The 20,817-nt window shown below is 34.4% G+C and overlaps 1 long non-coding RNA gene across 1 annotated transcript; it reads right to left on the reverse strand.

The window, feature by feature from the left end:
• Positions 1-1,354: 1,354 nt before the first annotated feature.
• On the reverse strand, positions 1,355-19,880 carry LOC136025115 (uncharacterized). The gene is made up of 2 exons (XR_010617015.1): positions 19,768-19,880; positions 1,355-1,651 (listed from the first exon to the last, which is right to left on the reverse strand). It is a non-coding gene; the product is annotated as an uncharacterized LOC136025115 (long non-coding RNA).
• Positions 19,881-20,817: the final 937 nt, after the last annotated feature.

Consider the following 20,817-nt stretch of genomic DNA (forward strand, 5'->3'; position numbering starts at 1 on the left):
TACAAATTGGTGCACATTGTATTCGATCTCTTAAAATCTGATAGAATTAAGTGTTACGCAACGGGTACAAACGATAACGCAAGACAATGAGGTAGTTTCGTAATAATTAGTGTCACCTATGGTACTTTTATCCTGAAAAGTTATGGATAGCTTTATAATACCAACTAGATTATATAAAGTAATGATTAATAAAGTCAAAGATTATATAAAGGCTGCAAAATCAATTTAGTCCCTTCTTTCGATATTATTTTGTTGTTGTTGTTTTTCAACGCTGAGGAATAGACTTTGGTCATGTGATAACTTATTGCGTTCTTGTTTGAACATACCGTTTTAAAAACTCGATAGGCTGACAACTTCATCATTTAACCGATAGTGAAGAAACAAGCACAAACGAGAACGTAAAACAATGAGATAGTTTTCTAATAATTAATAGAATGTCATATATGGTATTTTGATCCTGAAAAGTTAGGGATAGCTTTATAATACCAAATAGATTATATAAGACGTTGTTCCGAGTTTTCATCCGTCACGATGTCTACGATTGAAAAGGATTAAATTCAACTGGCTGGAAAGTCAATTTAGTCCCTTCTTTCGATACTATTTTATTGTTGTTTCTTTCAACGCTGAGGATGTGATGCTGAGGCATGTGATCACATGAGCCTTTGTTCATGTGATTACTGATCAATAGTGAAGAAACAAAACCAAAGTGTTGCTCTCGCAACACTTTAGTCGGCGAAGCCGGACAAAGATTGCTGCAATACTTCACGTTGCCCGGGCAACGTAGGTCTAGTCTACATTCTATGTTAGCACCTAAATTCCTTCTTCTTAAGTGAAAACATAGGAAATTTTTCTTACCAATAACTATCCACTAGCTTTATTACAGATAATAAGTACTAGTAAATACTATATCCTAAATAAGTACAATTTGGTAAACACTTTTGGTGAAAACTTTGGAGGGATAGCGTTCCATTATTCTATTATTTCTTTTTGAAGAAAATCTGCCCAGGCTTAAAAACAAAGGGACATTCAAGTACCAAATACTATAGAATTTTGATTTTCTACACAAATTCCTTGAATTCTTTACTGTCCTTTTATATCAGAAAAATTAAAGAATGAGAAGCTAAAAAGAAGAATTCTTTGATCATCACCCGGACTTTATTTCTGTTTCATAAAAGAAAATAGGGAACATTTAATGGGGAGGTGAAATAAGACGTCACTTTTTTGTCTATAGCTTTCCTACTTCTTCTTGAACTGACCGTTTAATAGTAAAATATGACTCTCCAACTTGTTTTTGAATTGAAAGCAAAAAAAAATATACTATCTTTTGAACAGAAAGGAAAAAGGCTAACTATGATTTTTGGACTGACCACAAAACAAAATGATTTTATTTAATTATGCAAACCAATACTTATGTTACATCACTATTAATCGCTAATCTTCTTCAGCTTCTTGAATTTCTGTTTTCTTCCGTTTCATCGCCTTCGAGACGAGTGTATCCAGTCCCATGATACATCTGTCACAAAACTATGGACCTGCATAAAAGAAGAATTCATGTTGGGGTTCAACTTGCTTCTTAGAGGGCTCTTGGAGCCTCATCAGAGAAAAACTGTCTCTCTGCTGATACACTAGAGCGTTGAAGGGATATCAATATCTGAAATTAAAAACAGTTGTAGCGCAAGTATCACCAAATTATGATATCACTAGTTGATAGAAATAATCAGTTTCTTAGGTAAAATTACCAAACAATCACCAAATCACCAAGGGGAAAAATCACTATATTTGGTGATAACTCACCAGCGTTGGCAACCCTTTCTGAATTTTGCTTGGGGTCTATGTCGTACCTCAGTGCTTTTTTTACTTTTAGGGCACACACTTAGATTTAGTAGATAACCCCTTAGGTGATTTGGGGAGGCGAAAAAGGAAAATGTTCAGATGATATTTGGAAATGTTCCAGGTTAATTGCCTAAGAGTTACAAATTTCTGCTGTCACTGCCTTTAATAGGCTTTGTCTAAGCTTCTAGGGGAGTTTAATAAATAGCCTAGCCTTTTTGTTGAAAACTGTATGATTTAGAGATTCCCGAGATTAATGTATGCTTTTCTTTTATGTGGGCAATTGATGATACCTTTTTTTGTGATTTTTTTTCCTTTTGAATGTTTTCTAGTTTGACAGGACAGGCTAACCAGAAAAATTGCTTCTGGTTTTTGGAAACTAGAAAAGCTAACTGCCTGTTAAGCTGATTATTGGTTATTAAGAATAGCAAATGAGACAGTTTCCTCTTTTCCAACGTATGATTAATAAAGTCGTCTATGGATTGTTACAATACAATATTGAGGAGATAGTTCAATTCCATTAGGACAAACTGTTTCCATTTAGGACAAAGTTTTGCAAGAAGTTTTAATAGTAGTTTTATAATAGAAATTTAGGTAAATGGGGATGGAAAATATTATTGAAATATATTAAATATCTACATGATTTCAGGCCTTCCATAGGTTTGAAACCCTCCTGAACCTTATTAAGTTACTATTTTGAAAACAGACGAATGATGATCGATTTTTTTTATATATAAGAATCTTAAAGCATTATATTTGTTTTAACCAATTTTTTGTCTAAATAAATGCATTTTGAGCTCATTTATTATAAAGAGTTTTCTTCTTTATGTTTAAAAGATAAAAGTAAAAACAGGAAGCCAAGAATCAATAGTCAGTTTCCTGACTGAGGCTCCCTTGGTTCTGAAATTTTAGTTGAGGCGTCTTCGAGGCCTGAAACATAAAGCCGATAAAAAAAAAAAAAATACTTTGCAATTTGAATCATTAGTTTGAACTGAATTTCTTAAGCGGCTAATGTGTTTTTTTTATTTTATTTTTTCAATTTGATTGAGCTTTTGGTTGAGCCCCTCTCAACTTACCCATAGCCGTTCCTTAGACCCTTTGAGGTCCAAATCTCCCTCAGATTTCGGTGAAAATTTCAAATTGATACATTTAAGTTGTCTAACCACTTGTTTTTCTAAAGAAATGCATTTTGAGCTCATTTATTATAAAGAGTTTTCTTCTTTACGTTTAAAGATAAACGTAAAAAGAGGAAGCCAAGAATCAATACAGCCAGGTTTGTTTCCTGACTGAGGCTCCCTTGGTTCTAAAATTTTAGTTGAGGTGTCTTCGAGGCCTAAAACATAAAGCCGATCACCAAAAAAAAAAACAAAAAAAAACCTTCGCAGTTTGAATCATTAGAACGTCATGGTTCTTCAAAAGCTTATTTTCTTTGATAAGCTTCCTTTGGTTTCTTCGAGTTAAGTTTAGATTTATTCGACCCCTCCCCCTCCAGTATTCCTTCAAAGTTTGAACTGAATTTCTTAAGCGGTTAATGTGTTTTTTTTTATTGTTTTTTTCAATTTCATTGAGCGTTTAGTTGAGCCCCTCTCAAGATTTCCTGAATATCTCAACTTACCCATAGCCGTTCCTTAGATAATGTCAATGCGTCCTTTTGTCAACATGATAATACTTTTTGAGGTTCAAATCCCTGTCAGAATTCCGTAAAAATTTCAAATTGATACATTTAAGTTCAAGTTTCAAATATACGCCATTTTGTCAACATGGATGCACATACCAGCTTTCGGTTTAGTTCAAGAGTAGTGGTACCTGTCCCCTTCCCTCCCTCTCAAAAGGGCTTGAATGTCATTTACATTTTATTGAAATTTATGTGTATTTTGAAGAGTGTGGTTTTTATTTGTCTTCGTTTGACTAAGTTGTTTCATTTTCTATTAGATAAAATTATGCACAGTGATGTATATTTCCAATTCAGCTATTATGGAGGAGGGATGCTGAGTCATTGTTGAGATGAGGAAGGATGTTTACCTGATGCCTCAAATAGTGCATTTTTATGCCTAATTTTTGTACCTTTCGACGAGCCTTGGCAAACACAGAAAAGAAGGTCTGATGAGGGGGGGGGGATGTAGAAATTATTCTGTAATATCCCTTTATTTGTACAATGCCTGAACATGGGTGCTAGGTTTTCCTGTTTTTACAGAAAAATGTTTTCTTTGTAGCCTTAAAGATTACATTTATATTTTTACCAGCATAGAATTTGTAAAGGTCAAAGGGTGAAAGACAATGAAAGCCACTAGGGAATTTTCTAAGAGGGAAGAGGCAATGACCATGAAATTTGTTTCAATAGCGTTTAAATGGAAATTTCTGGTTTTAGTTTATTTTGACATTTGAATATATTCATAGTAACGATAAAAGAAAACAATAATACAATAAAATAATTGACTATTTATGGTGATTCCAACTAAAGGAATAATCATTAAGATTAAAGCTATAAACAAAAGTTACAAGCCTGAGAAAATTTGCTGTATTTTTGGAAAAAGGGAAAAAATTCGAAACAACAAGTAATATTGATAAAATTGACACCATCGCACTCAGGATATCACTGCTTTCTTTTTTAGAAGCGTCTGAATAAAAAAAAAGTGAAATTTCGAATCTTTTTTTTTAGAATAATGATCGCGCGTGCGTGTCTATTTGTTTGTTTTCTCCCCAGGGGTAATCGTATCTAACCAATTGCCCTAGAATTTCAGAAGAAGGCTCCTTAGAAAGGAAATCAAAAGTCCCACTGACCTTTTTAATTATACAGAAAGATTGTGCAGCATCTAAATGGTAAACTGCAAATGAAAATTTTGTCCCAAAGGGTGTCAAAATACCATCGAACAAAAATTCTGAGATAGCCTATTGACTTAACAAACATTCGCTTAACGTTAGTTGGTGATCGGAAGTCTTAATTTTGAGCTTTTCAGATCTAAAGGCGGCAATACAGTGCAGTGACGGCTTCACTCCTAAAGATGCTCGAAGCAAATACAAAATAAACGAGCAGAAACCAAATAAAAACAACAACAACTAATTTTTCAGATGAAGGTAAAGAACGACACTGAAACTTGAAACTGACAGAAACGTTCCCGTATATGAATGGGACTGTCCCCTCATCAGGCCTCTGCTCTTTACACTAAGGTTTGATTTGTTTTTTCTATTTCTTTAAAATGACTGCTCAAATATATTGGCCGCTAATTCGAAGCAAGAAATTTTAAAAGAACTACATAGTTTTAGAATAAAGGGGGGATGAGGAGGGGACATCGCTCTTAATTATAGAAGATAATTATGTTCATCTCGAGTTTTGATTTTGCTCTTTACTTTTATTGGCAAAAAATTGGTTTTTTCTGCTTGATTTATCACAAAGGCTGGTCAGTCCTCAGCCAAATATGATTGGAAGCAATGAAAAGTGCCCTGTTTGTGGTTTTTGACTATGTGGACCCCTGTGTGAGAAGGGAAGGGGATCCCTAATTTTTTGTGTCATCGGAATATTTGCTAGGAGGAGTTGTCGGAACCCAACCAAGCTTGTTGAGTAATAAGAGCGAGTATTTACTTTTTATACACCTTCTTGGAGTCAGAACGTGATATAACCTCACTGGGGAAAGAAAAGGAGATGGCTCTTTAATTCTTGTGAACAGTTCGTCTAGCAGAAAATATTGGTGGACCTTAACCAAACGAAGCGTAAGGTGAGAGTAAGTGTCCCAGTAGTACTTTTTGGAAGCTCGCATTTGGCAAAATGTTAATAATGGAAGGAGGTCTCTAAAATCAAGGGATATGAATAACTAAGAAAAGGGGTGTCTGGCCTCAATCAAAATTTGTGAAAACTATAAGTTACTGTCCAACTACGTCTCTTTTGGTTTCTCAGACATGCAACATGTCACAACTGGTATTAGTCACTGTCAAAGCTGGTATTTAATGGTTTTCAAAGTCACAGATAACAGTCTGCGTAATATTCTGCGTATTAATACAATTCTGTGTAATATTCTGCGTAATAAATATACATTCTGCGTAATAAATTATACAATTCTGCGTAATATTCTGCAATAATAGTCTGCGTATTAAAAGGAGTTTTGCAATTGCGAAGCGATTGCAAAAGAGGTGCAAAGAGGTGCAATTGCGAGTCCTAGCACTAAATCAAGTACCCACCCTCCGTAAATCTCCCATTTTACTAAATAAATTTGCTTGTCATAATTAAAATTCAAACTATATTAAAATTCAAAACTCATTCAAATATCAGTATTTGTGTAGCAGTCTTTATAAGGCATAGTATCCGCGAAAATTTTAAAACATTGCTTAATATGGCATATAAACCACGAAATTAAACCCTTAGTTTAATCGGTTGTATTTAAATAGGCTTCAGTATTGTATACAATATTCTCCAACGGCAAAAAAATATCTTCTAAAACAATTCTGGGTTATGCGACTATTGCCTTAAACGTAAAAACAGTCTTATGTTAAATCTTTCCACTGGGAAATCAGAAAACCGAATACATAAACTCAAAGAATAAACTTTCCTCTAAGAGAAATTAAAATTTAAATAGAGGTGGAATCGTAGATAAATTTTGCGAACAAATACACTTCGATGAAAAAGCTTTAGTTTCTGCATAGACATTGTCACATAGACTATTTTTTTCAATAAAGTAATAACTAAGAAATATATTTAGAAAATGACGTCATGTTATTTTTTCCGTAGAACCGTAACCACATAGTATGACCATCATTAGAATAAATTCTCTCCCAAGTATACAAGATGAAGTGGAACTACTATAAAAAAAAACTAAGCCTTTAAGGTCACTTCAAATACATTTTAAAAACTGACCTACATCTGTTATTAAAAAAAACCTGATTGTTGGGAAAAAAACCACGGAACGCAGCGTATATTGAATAAATTATAGTCCATGCCTTTTTACTATCCGCTTCTCTTGAAAATTATAAACGATATCTCAATCACTTACTTTTACAGATTTATTTTTAAATTTGATTCCTCCTGTAGAAATAAAATTCAATTGGTAACAGAGGTTACTACCTTTTTTGTATTACTGATTTTTTATTTGCCACTTTTACTTGCTTGCGTTTTTGCTCAGTTAGGTTGAGCTTAAAAAAAACGAAATTTTATGGGCTGCAAGCGAAACTAGTTGGGTAGGATCATTTTTTAATCTTATGTAATTTTAAGCATCACGCATACTTTGAGGGAATCTATTCCCTGGTACAATCGTAATCAGCGGGTTTGACAAGACTAGAAATTGCTTTCACATTGCTTTAAACGGATGTGTCATGGAAATGTCCTACTTTTGGATCCTAGCGCCTCAACTAAAATTTGGTAAATTCAGTGATTTGATTCCAATTTGGACAGAAATTGTTTGTAGTTTGAAGACTTATGCTTAGTGGTTTCAAGTTTCGATCTTTTCCATGATAAATTACCATTTGACATTTATCCAGAAAAATAAATTTAAAATCATGGCATATAAGCAATAAGATTTTATAACATTATGAAACAAGATTTTCGTATCATGGTTGGCATAACGCATGTAACTTAATAATCTGATACACAACTTGTTTAAAATTGTTCAAACAACCGATTTAGTTATCACAATTAAATAAAAAAAAACAAGTTTTTTTTAACTGAAAGAAAGGAGCGATATTAAAACTTAAAACGAAAAGAAATTATTCCGTATATGAAAGGGGCTCTCCCCTCCTCAACGCCCAGCTCTTTACACTAAAGCTTCTTTTTATTGTTTTATAAAGTTGAGTTGTGAGAAGGAGTCAAACTTTAACGTAAAGAGCGGGGTGTTGAGAAGGGGACAGTCCCTTTCATATATTGAATAATATTTGTTCGTTTTAAGTTTTAATGTCGCTCCTTACTTTTGGTTTAAAAAAAAGACTTTTTTTAAATTTAATTTCTGAACATTTTAGAATTACTGCAGGGGTTGATACGATCACCCCTGAGAAAAAAAAAAATAACAAATAATCACGCATCCGTCATCTGCTTTGTGGCAAAAAAATACAAAATTCCGTGTTTTTATAGATAGGAGCTTGAAACTTCTACTGTATGGTTCTCTGATACGCTGAATCTGATGTTGTGATTTCTCAGGCTCTTAACTTTTGATGGTTAAAGTTAAACTTGATGAAACTTATATATTTAAAATCAGCATTAAAATGTGACTTTTTTGATGTAACTATTGGTATCGAAATTCCGTTTTTTAGAGTTTCGGCTACTATTGAGCCGGTTGGCTCCTTACTACAGTTCGTTACTACGAACTGTTTGAAAAAAGAAAATTTGGCGTAAGAGCGAGCTACTGAGCAGAGAAAACCCATCTCATATAGGTAATATTTTCTATTTGTTTTAAGTTTTGATGTTGCTTCCTACTTTCAGTTCAAAAAACTTGTTTTTATTTAAATGGCTAGTCGTTTTTCAATTAACGTCGGGAAATCCAGCTCCCCCTCCTTGGAAAATTCTCTTCCCCTACGAGAAATTTCTCGATGGAAAGATTCTCCCACGTAACTTCAATTAGCAATATTTGGGCAACTAATTTTTTCAAGGCATAGTAACAAAACGGGTCATTACTATTTTTATGAAATTGAGAGTCACAAGTTGAGCAATTTTCAAATGACAAGTGAATAAAAGAAAAGATCTTTAAAAGATATGCGTAATAATTTATGTTCGTTTTAAGTTTTAATGTTATTCCTTACTTTTAGTTGGAAAAAACTCTTTTTTCTTGAATAACAACCATAAGCCGAACACATACAATATCTTTGGTTTATTATCACATAAAAATCATAGTTATGAAGCTGCTAAAGGTAACATTAAATGGTAAGATTGCCGAAAATTAACACAAACAAATTAGTGCTTATACCGGCCATTATTTTACAAAATTCGAACTTTAGTATAAAGAGCGAGGTATTGACGAGGGGGCAATCTTCCTCATATATGTGATTTGAGAGTCATTCTCCCCCTCGTCAATACCTCGCTGTTTACGCTAAAGTTTGGAATTTGTTACAATTCTTTAGTAATGACCCCTGAATCACAAAAGCCGTTTAATTAGAATAAATAGGTCTTTTGAAATTACTAAAAATACTTTAGCGTAAACAGCAAGGTATTGACAAGGGGACGAACCCCCTTATATACGTAATAATTTCGTTCGTTTTAAGTTTTAATGTTACTCCTTACTTTCAGTCGAAAAAACTTGTTTTTAAAAAATTTAATTTCTGATCTTTTTTAATAGTGCTGGGATATTCAGTACCCCCTTCATAGAAATTATCTTCCCCCGGGAAAAATTCCTCCCAAGTAACCCAATCCCCCACCCTAAAAAATCCCACTGAAAATGTCTATACTTACCAATAACAAATAATATATGTAAACAACGGGCAAAGTTAATGACTCGCAGCCCTTCCCCGGGGACTGTGGGGGATTAAGTCGTCTTTGAAGACATAGTTATTAGATATTTCGACTATGCTGAACAAAATGGGAATATAAAATTTTGATCCGGTGACTCTTGGAAAAATGAGCGTGGGAGGGGGCCTAGTTGCCTTTCATTTTTGGGTCACTTAAAAGGCACTAGAGCCCTTAACTTCCGTTCGAATGAGCCCTCTCGCAAAATTCTAAGACTACTTGGTCAATACGACCACCACTGGAAAAAAACAAAAAGCAAGACAACTAGTAAACACGCATCCGTGATCTTTCTTCTGGTAAAAACTACAAAATTCCATATCTGTACAGATAGGAGCTCGAAACCTGTACAGCAGAATTCTCTGATACGCTGAATCTGATAGTGTGATTTAAAATTAAGATTCTATGACTTTCAGGGGATTTTCCCCCTTTTGCCAAAATAAGGCAAATTTCCTCAGGCTCTTAACTTTTGGTGGGTAGGACTAAACTTGATGAAACTTATATGTTTTAAACCAGCATAAAGCTCAAATTCCTTTAAAGTATCTATTGGTATCAAAATTCCGTTTTTTAGAGTTTCGGCTACTATTGAACCGGGTCGCTCCTTATTTATAGTTCGTTACCACGAACTGTTTGATAAAATATACCATGCAAGGACAAAACCTGACCATTATTCATAACTTTTTTGGGATTCATCTATTGAGATTGCACCTCGGAAAAAGAAGTAAAAATAATTGTGCAAAACCCTTGGAGCTGTGTAAAATATACAATTTAGACTCAATGGGCTATGACCCAATCTTGAATCCAGGAAGTTTTTTTTTTCTATTTTCCACGTTTCTATTTTGACCGACAATCAATTTGCTCAACATTGACGAAATATACTACCCTAACAGCAGTATCCAAGAAATATCGATATATTCATTGTTTATAGTGAAAAAAGAGATTACCATTGCAACAGCACAAACACAGAAACAAACGTACACCACACAATCGAACATAAAAAATATAAACAATAATTTAATCAATAACAAATAACATACAATAAATAATATATAAAATATAATAATAATAAAAAAAGAAAGACAGAAGGAGAAAGGAAGATTGTTTTCCTACTTTAGTAATTAATATAATCCATGTCTAAACTTTTGGCGTGCTATCTTTCTTCAGTTTTGTGGTTTAAGGCAGGATGCACTCTCAAGGAATCTTCCTATACCTCCCATGTTAAACATTTGGAGCTTGCCTGACGTTCCTGAATTAGTGATTTTGGCATTTTTTATGTCAATAGAAATGAAAAAAAAATCTGGTGAATATTTTAATCTAGTCAAATCTTAAAGCCGACAATTATTTTTTTATAATTCCAAAATAATTATAAGACCTGTTTCGGGTTTGTATTCTAGATTCCTATACTTGACACTGTTGTTGTGGGGTATCAAAAAATAGAGCAGAAAATTTTTTATTCAACAATTAGAAACTTATTTCTATAATATATATTTCCTGGCCGCAGTCTCTTCAAATACTTTAAAACAAACTTGATGAAACTTATATATTTAAAATCAGCATTAAAATGCGATTATTTTGATGTAACTATTATTATAAAAATTCCGTTTTTTAGGGTTTCGGTTACAATTGAACCGGGTCGCTCCTTACTACAGTTCGTTATCACGAACTGTCTGATTAATTGAAAACTTCTATGTAAAAACTTTGTTTGCTGACATCATACAACCCGTTTTAAAGAGAATGTTTCTTGCTGAACCCCAAAGACAAAATTCTCAGGGCAGAGGTGCTTACAATTTGATGATTTTAGAAGATTTTTCTAAGCTGTTTGATCACTTTAATAGTTAATTGTGCTTCGCTTAAAAGTGAGAAAGCTAAGAAGTCCGGTAGAATCAATAGCAAAATAAAATATAATCGTACCTTAAATATACTGGCTTTGTTTACCGTAATAAAAACCATTGTTTCTTAATGAATTAGGGAAATGTTTTTCACTTTATTGCCCAGCACAGGGGAGCAAGAATCAGGTTACAACTCTCTTTGGAATAATTTGTTTGTTATTATTGGAGATGTTGTGCTTCAGCTATCTTTTCTTCATTAGTTAAAGTGAGAAAAGGGAACTGTAGAAGAATTACTGCGATCTATTTTATTGGTTTATTTCATTTTATGGGTCATCTTTCTTAATGAAAGAAGATCGCTCAAAACTCCAAACACTTATCAAACATTCGTCCCAGACACAAAACCAGTTATGTCATCGATGAAATGCTACTGAAGCTAAACACTCTTTTTAAAGCTTTTTTATATAATTGTCTTAAAAAAGTTTTCTTAAGCATTCTCAAAGATCAGTTTGTTTGTTTTTTTTGCGGTCTAAGGTCTCCCAAGGAAATATATTATAACTCCTGAGTCTCTACATCACCACAATACAATCAAACAGTTCGTGGTAACGAACTGTAGTAAAGAGCGACCCGGCTCAATAGTAACCGAAACTCTAAAAAATTGAATTTTTATACCAATAGTTACATCAAAAGAATGGCATTTTAATTTTGATTTTAAATACATAAGCTTCATCAAGATCAGTTATACCCATCAAAAGTTACGAGCCTGAGAAAATTTGTCTCATTTTGGAAAATAGGAGGAAACACCCCCTAAAAGTGATACAATCTTAACGAAAATCTCACCATCAGATTCAGCGTATCACAGAACCTTATTGTAGAAGTTTCAAGCTCCTATCTACAAAAACGTGGAATTTTGTATTTTTTGCCACAAGACAGATCACAGGTGCGTGTTTATTTGTTTGTTTGTTTTTTGTTTGTTTTTTTTCCAGGGGTGATTGTATCAAGAATTTTCAAGCTCATATCTACCAAAATGTGAAATTTCACATTTTTTGCCAGAAAACAGATCACGGATGCGTGTTTATTTGTTTTTTTTATGGCATTTGGTATTAATTAAATAAAAAAAAAACAAGTTTTTTTTTAACTGAAAGTAAGGAGTGACATTAAAACTTTAAACGAACAGAAATTACTTCGTATATGAAAGGGGCTGGTCCCTCCTCAACACCCCGCTCTTTACGCTAAGGTTTGACACTTTCTCTCAACTCTACTTTTTAAAACAGTTAAAAACTTTAGCGTAAAGAGCAGGGCATTGAGGAGGGACCAGGCCCTTTCATATACGAACTGATTTCTGTTCGTTTTAAGTTTTAATGTCACTCCTTACTTTCAGTTAAAAAAATTGTCTTTTATTTAATTTCTGAACGTTTTTGAATTAATGCGTGTTTTGATTTTGGCTCTCCGCAGATGAATAATTAAAACGAAATTCCCATATTTATTTTTTTGGCTAAATGGCTTTCTCATAGTTTTGATCGAATGACTGTGGGAAAAAAGGAGAGCTGGAGGAGGCCTAGTTGGCCCCACTCTAAAAAGGCAACTAGAACATTTAATTTATTACAAACGTTTTTATTAGTAAAAGATATACGTAACTTACGAATTAGCTTACGTAACGAACTTTTGTATTCGTAAGTTTTTATTACGTATATGAGGGGGTTTACCCCCTCAGCAGTATCTCACTCTTTACAACAAAGCTTAAGTTTTGTCCCAATTCCTTAAGAATAACCCCTGAATCACAAAGGCCGTAGAATAAATAGTTGAAATTACTAAAAATACTTTAGCATAAAGAGTGAGGTATTGAGAAGGAGACGAATCCTCTCATATGCGTAGTAGTTTTTGTTCGTTTTAATGCTGCTCCTTACTTTCAGATGAAAAAACTTTTTCATATTTATTTTTTGTTGTTTTTCTTTTAAATAATGCTAGAAAATCCTGCGCTCCCTCATGGAAATTTTCTTCCCCCATGACAAATTACTCCATGGAAAGTTCCCCCAACATATCCCCCTCTTCTCAACAACTCCCCCCAACCAAAAAAATCCCTCTGAAAACGTCAGTACACTTCCCAATAACCATTACTATATGTAAGCACAGGTCAAAGTTTGTAACTTTTAGCCCCTCCCATAGGGACTGTGGGGGAGTAAGTCGTCCTCAAAGACATAGTTATAAGGTTTTTCGACTATGCTGAATAAAATGGCAATCTCAGAATTCTGATCCGATGACTTTGGAAAAATGACTAGCGTGGGAGGGGGCCTAGGTGCCCTCCAATTTTTTGGTAACTTAAAAAGGGCACTAGAACTTTTTATTTCCGTTAGAATGAGCCCTCTTGCAACATTCTAAGACCTCTGGGTCGATACGATCACCCCTGGGAAAAAAACAAACAAACAAATAAACACAGCATCCGTGATCTGCCTTCTTGCAAAAAATACAAAATTCCACATTTTTGTAGATAGGGGGTGTTTGCCCCTATTTTCTAAAATAAGGCAAATTTTCTCAGGCTCATAACTTTTGATGGGTAAGACTAAACTTGATTAAACTTATATATTTAAAATCAGCATGGAAATTCAATTCTTTTGATGTAGCTATTGCTAACAAAATTCCGGTTTTTAGAGTTTTGGTTACTATTGAGCCGGGTCGCTCCTTCCTACAGTTCGTTACCACGAACTGTTTGACCAAGTGACATGTAGCAATCGCAAATTTTGTCGGTCTGTCGGTCAGGGTTTTACTACTTTAGGCACTTCCAGCTAAGCTAGGACGATGAAATTTTGTAGGCGTATCAGGGACCGGACCAGATTAAATTAGAAATAGTCGTTTTCCCGATTTGACCACCTGGGAGGAGTGGGGGGCCAGCTAATTCGGAAAAAATAGAAAAAAGGAAGTATTTTTTAACTTAAGAACGGTTGATAAGATCTTAATGGAATTTGATGTTTGGAAGGATATCGTGTCTCAGAGCTGTTTTTTAAATCCTAACCAGATCTGGTGACATTGGGGTGGGGAGTTGGGAGGGGGAAACCTAAAATCCTGAAGAACACTTAAGAGTGGAGGGATCGGGATGACACTTGGTGGAAGTCCTAGATAGACACTTGGTGGAAGTCCTAGATAAATAATTGACATAACCGGAACGGATCCGCTCTCTTTGGGGTAGTTGGGGTGGGGGGGCTAATTCTGAAAATTAGAAAAAATGAGGTATTTTTAACTTACGAACGGGTGATTGGATCTCAATGAAATTTAATATTTAGAGGGATATAGTGTCACAAAGCTCTTATTTTAAACCCCGACCGGATCTGGTGACATTGGGGGGAGTTTGGGGTGGGGGAACGCCAAATATGCAAATTTCGTTTTAATTATTTATGTTCGGAGAGCCAAGATCAAAACATGCATTGATTCAAAAACGCCCAGAAATTAAATAAAAAAACAAGTTTTTTTAAATGAAAGCAAGGAGCAACATTAAAACTTAAAGCGAACAGAAATTACTCCGTATATGAAAGGGGCTTTTTCTCCTCAACGCCTCGCTCTTTACGCTAAAGTTTGACTCTTCCTCTTAGCTCTATTTTTAAAACAGCAAGAAACTTTAGCGTAAAGAGCGAGGCGTTGAGGAGGAAAAGCCCCTTTCATATACGGAGTAATTTCTGTTCGTTTTAAGTTTTAATATTGCTCCTTACTTTCATTTAATAAAAACTTGTTTTTTTTTATTTAGTGGTATAAAAAATGGAAAATATTTGTAATTGAAATGCAATGATTCACTTGCAGAATGATCCAAATACTTTAGTGGAATAAATTTTAACGTGATCCACTGCCTTTAGCTAAGAGATTCTAGTTCATAGAAATTCAGAACTTTTCTCATGTATGGAAATCGTTAAGCAAAGAAAAAATTTTTGCTGAAGTTTGCAGATATTCCTATAATTTTCCAGAATAAAAAGATTCTTTTCTAGCCTTCTAAATAGTGTAATCAAAACAAAAAGTAAACTCGTCTCACTTCCAAATTAACTTTTGGGGGGATTTATAGACAAAAATGGATTGACAAAATTTAAAAATTCCGGAACGCCCGAAAAATTGCTGTTATTAGAGATATCAAAAGTGAGCCAGGTCACGATAATTTTCATATAGTAGATTTAGAAGAAATTTATAGAGGTCATTATAATGAAAAAAAAAATTAGTTACAAGGGATATATATCCCCTTGTTACTGACTTCAAAACAATTCGCATGACGTTATTTTCACTCGCGTAAAAGAGACCCTATTGGCACAGAAGAAATTGTTTTTAATCAATTTGGAGGTGGAGAGACCCAGCCTATTCCTTCCACTCTATGACAAAATGGTTTTGCCATCCAAGGTGACAATTTTGAACTATCAAACAGTTCGTGGTAACGAACTGCAGTAAGGAGCGACCCGGCTCAATAGTAACCAAAACTCTAAAAAATGGAATTTTATGCCAATAGTTACATCAAAACAATCGCATTTTAATGCTGATTTTAAGTATATAAGTTTCATCAAGATTAATTTTACGCGTCAAAAGTTACGAGCCTGAGAGGATTTGCCTCATTTTAGAAAATAGAGGGAAATACCCCCTAAAAGTAATACAATCTTAACGAAAATCACACCATCAGATTCAGCGTATCAGAAAACCTTAAGGTTGAAGTTTCAAGCCCCTAACTACAAAAATGTGGAATTTAGCATTTTTTGCCAGAAGACAAATCACGTATGCGTGTTTATTTGTTTTTTTTTGTTTTTGTTTTTTTTAACGAAAATCACACCATCAGATTCAGCGTTTCAGAGAATCTTAATATTGAAGTTTCAAGCCCCTATCTACAAAAATGTGGAATTTAGCATTTTTTGCCAAAAGACAAATCACGTATGCGTGTTTATTTGTTTTTTTGTTTTTGTATTTTTTTCCCTGGGGGTGTTCGCATCGACTCAGTGGTCCTAGAATTTCGCAAAATGGCTCATTCTAACGGGAATGAAAAGTTCTAGTGCCCTTTTTAAGTGACAAAAAAAATTGGAGGGCACCTAGGCCCCCTCCCACGTTCATTTTTTCCCCAAAGTTACCGGATCAAAATTCTGAGATAGCCATTTTATTCATTATAGTCGAATAACCTAATAACTATGTCTTTGGGGACGACTTACTCCCCCGAAGTCACCGTGGGAGGGGCTGCAAGTTACAAACTTTGACCTGTGTTTACATATAGTAATGGTTACTGGGAAGTGTACAGACGTTTTCAGAGGGATTTTTTTGGGACTTTCAATGGAGGGGGCGCATGATTTTCTAACATTATTTAAAAAAAAACAATGAAAAAATAAATATGAAAAGTTTTTTCTACTGAAAGTGAGGAGCAGCATTAAAACTTAAAACGAACAGAAATTATTACGCATATGAGGGATTTACCTCCTCGTAATACCTCGCTCTTTACGCTAAAGTATTTTTATTAATTTTAACTATTTATTCTACGGCCTTTGTGATTCAGGGGTCATTCTTAAGGAATTGGGACAAAATTTAAGCTTTAGTGTAAAGAGCGAGGTATCAAAGAGGGGTGAGCCCCCTCATATACGTAATAAAAACATACGAATATAGAAGTTCGCTACGTAAGTTAATTCGTAAGTTACGTATATTTTTTACTTATGAAAACGAAAAAAATTAAAATAAATTAGAAGTTATAGTTGCCTTTTTAGGTAATCAAAAAATTGGAGGGCAACTAGGCCTCCTCTCTTGCTCCTTTTTTTAAAAATCTTCCGATTAAAACTATGAAAAAGCCATTTAGCCCCCCCAAAAAAATTAATGTGCAAATTTCGTTTTAATTATTTATGCGTGGAGAGCCAAGACGAAAAAATGCATTAATTAAAAAACATCCAGAAATTAAACAAAAAAAACAAGTCTTTTTAAATGAAAGTTAGGAGCGACATTAAAACTTAAAACGAACAAAAATAACAGTTTTTTACTGTTTTAAAATGTAGAGTTAAGAGAGAGTCAAACTTTAGCGTAAAGAGTGGGGCGTTGAGGAGGAAAAGCCCCTTTCATATACGGAGTAATTTTTGTTCGTTTTAAGTTTTAATGTCGCTCGTTACTTTCATTTAAAAAAACTTGTTTTTTTTGGTTTAACTATATATGTCCAAGCGTTATTTAAGATATTAAATCTTTAAACCCCAGAAGACTATAAATGCTAATAATCTGGGGCATAATTATTGGGGGTTAAGGAATACTTTTTGAGCTATTCTGAAACACATCCAGAAAGAGGAGAAAAGCCATTAACGTGCACAGCTAGTAAGACGCGTCCTCTTTTCCCTAGATGGGAAGGAAGGTATAAGCGTTACACCTCTATCACAAAGGAAGTCTTTTCAGAGATATCCAGGTATTCTTAGACGCACACACAAGTAAAATTAACAGAATTGATAAAGAATATACAGGAAATGGCAGACGATTCGTAATATTGGGGATAAAGGACCTATATATTCATCTTGCACTACCTGACTTTACTTATCCCTTAGTTGGACAAAAAGACCCTAAAATTTCTACTCCACTACTGAACAAGAAAGCTATTTAGAACTAAGGTTTGACCGGAAAGATGAATGCTTTATGTGAATAGTGTTAATCCTGGGACCTGGCACGTACGCAGGGGGGTGGCCTTCGAGCCCGGGGCCCCCCGAAATTTTGTGAAATGTTTAATTTGCCCATGGTTTCTTGGGATTTCTGGCAAAAGTAGTACATTTATTAAGAATCTAGATACATGTGTGAAGCCTTTTTTTGGGGGATTTTACAGCATGGAATTATCCGGTCAAGTCGCTGCCCAATTATTAACCCATTTTCTGTCTAATTTCTTACTCTCTTTGAAGTAATTAGCAATTGTACTGTTATCTTTTTTGTAAAGAGAGTTTGATTTCCACAGCAAAATAGAATTGTCCTTAATATTAGGGCCTTTATCCCCCCTTTTCAGGATAAAGTACAGCTTTTAATGAATCAATTTTGGAAACAGTGATTTTTCATTAAAATCTACATTTTTACAATAGAAGAACTACCCCCCAAAGCACCCATATTGCAGTGTTATCCCTAAAATTTCCCTTTCAGTGGGATATAATAGATTAATCAGTGGTTCTAAATCGCTATGAACATGGCCTGAGCCTAAAACGTACTTTTGAGGCTTCAATCTTCCCCCCCCCCATCTGCTACAATACTATAGATTAAAGTTATTCTGTATTTTCCTATATACGTTCTTTTTCCATTACTAAATAATAAAAAGTGCTACTTTATAACTGCTGTTTCGAAGGTTTTGGCCCCCCCCCGAAAAAAAAATCCTGCATACGTGCCTGCCTGGGATATAAAGTTTGGTTGAATAATACCAGTAAAGACAGTATTTTAGCCTTAAACAAAACCAGACTGAAGGAGGGGGGCAATTTCCTTCAATTTATTTAGATTATTCGTAAGGGAAATGGCGCAATTGGGTAAAAGACATTATAAATGGGAAAAGACAAATACAAATATTGGAATAAGTGTGCTAAATTTTGACGAAAATGAAAAAAACCTATTCAAGTGATTATCATCCTACAAGTTAAATGTTACGGATTTTTATTGTTGGTTGGATCAGAAAACAAAGATTATGCTTATTATTTAGAAAAGTAAATCCCAGCCATCAGATACTTCATGGAAGCCTTGCCTAGCTTTTTGTGTTGGGTGTGTATTGTGTTGCACCTAAATCAAGTTAAGAGGGGCTGACTGAATATTAAAGCACTGTTTACCTTATGGTTTAAAAGTTGTTGAGACACTCGAAATCGGCATTGGCAATGCAGTATAAAATATTTGACAATACTGAATTCGTTATCCAAAATATCAGACTGCTCAGAATTTCTATGAGAGCAAAAGCCTGTGATTTTGGCTATGATATTGATAAGCTAAACAGAAAGCTAGTAAACTATAAAGAATATTTATGCCAATCAGTGAAGGCTTAAAGGAACTCCTCCTAGATTCAGAGGTATGGTCAGACGGAATATATGACACAAATAAGCCAATAGTAATTATTCAAGAGGATAAAGAAAAATTGGCTACCAAAAATTGTGGGATTTGTGGGAAACCACCAAAGACAAGCCAAAATCAATAGGAAAAGGCTCTGTTTTAAGCCACGAACACTCTACGAGCAATGTAAGAGGTACAACCCTAGCCTCCGTAACTCAAATTTAAGAAGCAAACTATATATTCCTTTTTTCATAATCTTGTATATTATACTAAACATCATGAGGTGGAAATTTCAAATCTTTAATGCGTACAATTTGGGTTCTTGTTAATGGCAAAAACATGCGAATAATTAGTTTTTTTTAGTTTTATAGAGTAACAAAATATTAGAGGATGCACAATTCAGTTTTACGACACATTTAATTTTCTGCAAAAATCCGTTGATGCGTTTGAGCAGAACCAGAGAAGTAAAAATCCCAATAATTTTCCAATTCTAACAAAAAAAATTGCAACTAATTTTCACCGTTAACACGTAAAGGTTTTTCCATGTTTTTATATGGACTTGTTTCAATGCTTTGAGGAAAAAATATTACCAGAAAAGGAAGCTTGTTATAATGATTTACTTTAGAAAGACATTTCAGATGAAGAATATGAATTTGCAAATAAAGTTTAAACAAAATTTTGCTCTGCTAATTTATGGGACTATACCTCTTTAAGCCTTACCTCAGATGTGCTAAACCTTTCTGATGTGTTACGGAATTTAGCACTACCATTTTATATTTATATCAGTCAGAACCTACTTGTTACCTAAGCACCCAACCACCATTATTTTGACTGTTTTAAGTCTCCAGGTAGTCAGAAGGGTCTACCACCTGACATTCTTTAACGGGCCGGTAGACGCAGGGCACACATTGGGCGTAGCGGGCATTAGCCTTGAGGCTCCGACCATAGCTAGGGTGTTTACTATCATTTAGATCACATTTGCGCGTCAAGCCTTGTGAAAAACTAGTCCTCCATAAATATTTCCCTCTCTGAAAAAATAAAATCCTGATCCATAATTAACTGTAATTTTGTGTACCTTCATTGTGAGTATAATGCCACAAACTGATGATAGTAGAATATGACTCTTTACCTCCTGACCCCAAATCCTGTGGAGAATCGCTATTTCCTTTTTTCTTGATTCCAAAGCCTATCTAGCAGCTCCAGTTCCTTCTTTCCTGACTTCAAAACCTATCCATCAGCTCCAATTCCCTTTTCGGACCCCAAATCCCATGGAGCAAGACCAATATCTTTTTAGCGGCCAATGCCATGAGTTTATATGCCAAATCTATAGACTAGTCTTCACGACAATATGAAGACTATTTCTACGACAAGGGATAAGGGCTTTCTCGCAACGTTGTATTGGACCTTTCTCACAATAAATTTTAACCTATTTAAATTCCCACACATCAATAGTCCACGCATCAATTTCAAGGCACTATTTTCTGGTTAGGAGACTTACCCCCCACTACGAACATATGTGTTCCAGAGAGGCAATGCTTTAACCTAGTTCTAGGCCCAGGAAATGATTTCAAGGCCTTATTTTCTCCCTGGTGAGAAACCCACTACTACGAAGCCGCAATGGAAAATAAGTTGTGCTACCAGGTTTTGTATTCTTAGAATTCTAAGAAATCCTGCTAACCAAAAGTTTGTATATCCTGGCTAAGAAAATTTCAGTGTCTTATGAGGTGTTGAAAGTCACACATGAAAAAATGGATTTTCTTATCAAGGAAT

This window comes from Artemia franciscana, chromosome 3 (assembly GCF_032884065.1).
Source record: "Artemia franciscana chromosome 3, ASM3288406v1, whole genome shotgun sequence".
Classification (NCBI taxonomy): domain Eukaryota; kingdom Metazoa; phylum Arthropoda; class Branchiopoda; order Anostraca; family Artemiidae; genus Artemia; species Artemia franciscana.